Source organism: Cibotium barometz, chromosome 1 (genome assembly GCF_041138505.1).
Source record: "Cibotium barometz isolate CiBa-2024 chromosome 1, ASM4113850v1, whole genome shotgun sequence".
Classification (NCBI taxonomy): domain Eukaryota; kingdom Viridiplantae; phylum Streptophyta; class Polypodiopsida; order Cyatheales; family Cibotiaceae; genus Cibotium; species Cibotium barometz.
The window spans coordinates 52,099,210-52,103,632 of record NC_141046.1 but is presented as its reverse complement, the minus strand read 5'-3'; positions in this window follow the sequence as shown (position 1 = coordinate 52,103,632).

Here is a 4,423-nt window from a genome sequence, read left to right as displayed (position 1 = left end):
TTTGTATCTAGAGCTTAAAATTGAGCAAAGGTCATTTGAGGGGTGTAAGCCTTGGTTTGTGAGGTACTCACGTCAGCGTGACACATGTTGTTGTCACTACCATGTTAAGTTCAAACTTTTTTATGATGTGTTCCGTTCTCTTAGTCGCGCATAGAGAGTTGCCTTGTAGTCCTCCTGATTTCATCCACTCTCTTTTGTGTGCACACACGGAGGATGCCCAGTTCCATAGGATGCCTTGTGTGTGTGGAGAGCAATTGCACATCATGTGGTTCACTTGCACATGTATAGATGGTACATCTTGATGCAAGTGACCAAGAGATAGTGCCATGGCAACGTTATGAGTATGTGACACACCAGCTCCAGAGTGGTGTAGTCAAGGAAGTTGCAGCTCGTGGACAAACATACACCACGTTGTCACTTCACAGCCACATTTAGGGAGCAGATCTACCCCTATATATAACGGCACACTCATTGTGCCAAGTGGTAGGATCGTCAGTTCTGAGCATGCCTGGCAGAGTTTCCTATTGGTGTGGTCATCTTTGTGATTGATTTTACAGAGAACTACACCTTCACACCTTTTCAGGAGATACAATCTGAGTATTACTTCTTAGAGAAGGTACTGGTTATATTTCATAATATTTGTTTCGTGTTTGAGCTATATTACTTATTTGAATTTTTTGTGTCCTAATCGTCTGTATTGCTTACCTCACCAAGTTGCTATTATGGTCCACATTAGCTATCGACATGCAGAGGCTCATGTAGATGGGATAGCGAGTACCCCCGAGACCCGTGTCATTATTCGAGAGTATCATTTCTATATCAGTGATGATCGTTCACATGATGCACATTTTGTGCAACACTGTTTTCATCTCCATGACGATTTTTTACGAGATTGTGGGATCATACGTGGCCAGCGATGGGTTTGGTTGGATGGTTGTGGCGCATAGTTCAAGTCATCGACGAGGACGACAATTCTATTGGAACACCATATTAGTGAATTTGGGAATTTCCCAATTCCCATTTTTGAATACTTAAAAAAGGGGGACATGGATAACATGCTTGTAAGTTTCTCAAAACCCTATCATATGACCTATCGTTGGAAAGCGCTTGAAAAATGGAATCTAAAGAGCTATAAAGCGCTCATTTTGGATTAGTGGTGTTCAAGTTATGGTTAATCCAAACTTTTGACCACGTGTCCCAAACTTGTGAGAAATTCCCATATTCCCCAATATGGTGTTTTGGCTCTATAGGTAGTACTTATGGTTCTCTTATATTCGCAATTAAACTAAATTCACTAGAACATCTTAAAGAAAATTACTAAGACTTTGTTTTATGGATTTATAGGTGGCATGTGCAGTCTAGTATCCCAGTGATTTGGTCATTCTTTGAGACTGGTCATGGGAAGGGAGAGCATGATGGTGCGGGGGCATCTGTGAAACGTGCCCTGAGGCGTCATTAGCTGCAGCAGGATGCTGAGCGGTTCAGAGATGCAGGCCACGTAGTCGAGTGGTGATCCTTCAATAACTTGTTACATCTAATAGAATGAATAGTAAAGGAGAAAGATAAGACATTCATTCAAGCATGTGAAACATAGAGGGGGGGGAAAGGATATGTATCCTATAAATTTTTTAAATGCTTGTATCACAACCACCTATATATTGATTGCAAGTTCAATATGGAGAGGCAAGTGCAGAGAACTCAAACACATTCTCCGTGGTAAAGTGGTAGACAGGCAAGCCTACGTAGCTCTTTCTCCTCTCACGAAGCATGCTCCACATGTCTTATGTCTTCTGCTTTATGATCATCTGCTTTATGGCTTGTGTCGTGCAATGCACCTATCATTTTGGCCATGTCATGTTCTAAAACTTGATCTGAGTCTGTAAAAGCTTGCTTGTGTTCCAATCCCATGGAGGTTTCTTCTTCCCTTGCTCTTTTACCCTACCTAGGTTGGATATCCACCGGTTCATTATTATTTGGGTGAACATTGAGGCTAGTAAGTAGATGTTGCAAGTGCTCTACTGGAAATTCACCCCATTTTTTGGAATGCTTCGTTGCAAATTCTTCAACGTTGGGTGACTTGGTACTTGCAACAACTGCATGGGCACATTGTTTTTTCCTCTACATTGATAAAATTTGAAAGGTTCATAGCACTCATAGGCTCCATGTTTGTTGAATACACATGTGCATTTGGGTCCAAATGAGGGGGAGGTGGAGCTTCTTTTATACTTCATGCATGGCCTAGTCAGTATATTCTTCCTTTTTATGGAAAGGTGTCGGACTGCCAAAAAATAAAAATTTTGAATGTGAAAAGGAATAAAAAATGAACTTAAGCGTCCGTCAAAATAGGCGTCGAAATAACTGTCGATATAACCGTCAAAATGAGCATCAAAAATATTATCTAATGATGTGCATTTCGACGCTTTTTTTGACGCATATATCGACAATTATATCAATGGTTATTTCGACGTGTAAGCATGCATGCATCTAACTTAAGGCTTATGCATATGCTTAAGCATTATTCTCAAGATCTATGCATAAGGGTTAATCTAAGGCAAGATTAACCCTTATGGATTAATCTATGCATAAGGGTTAATCTATGCTTAAGCATTATTCTGAAGATCTATGCATAAGGGTTAATCTAAGGCAAAGAGATTGAAGCTTATCCATAGAGATTAAAGTTTATGCAAAGAGATTTCTTGTTTCCTTTGCCTTCCCAAGCTCTATTAATGATATGATTTCCTTGTTGCTTTGCTTGTGTTGTGTGTATTTGCAAGTTTGCCTATCTTTACACAATCTCTTCACTTCTAGGTATGGATCATAAACCCTTACTTATTTTATTATTTTTTTATTATTATTTTACTTGTATACAAGAGGCCTTGAGATGGGTACATAAAGCATGTTGTATAAGCTTCTTTCCTTGTATAGAGTTTATGCAAGAAGCTCATGTATAGAGCTTGCATAGGCTTCTTGCAAGCTCTATGCATAAAACTTCTTGCAAGCTTGCATGAATCTTATGCATAGAGCTTGCATGGGCTTCTTGCAAGCTGAATCTTATGCATAGAGCTTGCAAGGCTTCTTGTAAGATCTATGCATAGGCTTCTTGCAAGCTTACATGAAGCTTATGCATAGAGCTTGCATAGGATTCTTGCAAGCTTACATGAAGCTTATGCATAGAGCTTGTATAGGCTTCTTGAAGCTTATATATAGAGCTTTCATAGGCTTATTGCAGAAGGGCTTATTGCATAAGCCCTTATGGAATGGACTTAGGGTTTAGGCTTATGTATAAGCCTTTTTGTAATTGGCTTATACATAAGCCTTATGCATAGGCTTAAGGGGGATAAGCCCTTATGCATTAGGCTTAGGTTTTAGAGTTGATGCATAGGCTTAGGGTTTAGGGTTATACAATAGTCTTATCCATAAGCCCTTATGCATAGCCTTTAGGCATAGGCTTAGGGTTTAGGATTTATGCAAAAGCCCTTATGCAATAGACTTATATATAAGCCCTTATGCAATAGACTTATACATAAGCCCTTATGCATAGGCTTAGGAAATAGCTTTATGCATAAGCCTTTATGCATAGGTTTAGGGTTTAGGGTTTATATATAGGATTAGGGTTTAGGGTTTACGCATAAGCCCTTATGCAATAGGCTTATGCATAAGCCTTATGCATAGGCTTATACATAATCCCTTATGCATAGGCTATGATATGCATGAAGTTTGATGTGTAACTAATCACTTTTTCTCATGTTATTATGTTTTGTAGGTCTTGCATTGTTGTCCTCTCCTTCGGCTTGACATTGTCGAGGTAAGATATCTTATTCATGCAACCTCATGAGTGGGGAGCATGTGGAAAGTCCTTAGAAGCTTTCATCTGAAGGGACACTGTCCACCCTACTTGTCTAAGCAGTATTGTAGAAGATCTCAACAATGTTCTAATATCACATGTTGCATTTTTTGTTTAAGCTTTAAGAATTCGTTTGCTATAGCATTCTTGTGTTGTTGTCATCTCGTTCGGCTTGACATTGTGGAGGTAAGATCTCTTATTCATGCAACCTCATGTTTATTGCAACCTCATGCCAGGTTTAGGGTTTAGGCTTATGCATGGAAATATAGGGCATTATTGTAGGCCATCTAGAATGTTGTTTAAGTCAAGTTAGGAGTGGTTATCCGTGAGTAGGTGGTTATAGTGCAGGGGGAGCACGCGATCTTCTCACTATCCTTCTCTTGTAAAAGAGAAGTTGCATTTGGCTTTAATAGTGTGGAGTGTATGGAAAGTCCTCAAAAGCTATCATCCAAAATGGGCACTGTCCACCCTGTTTTTCTAAGCAGTATTGTAGAAGATCTCAACAATGTTCTAATATCAAATTTTACCTTTTTTGTTTAATCTTTAAGCATTATTTTGTTATTTATTAACCCTTATGCA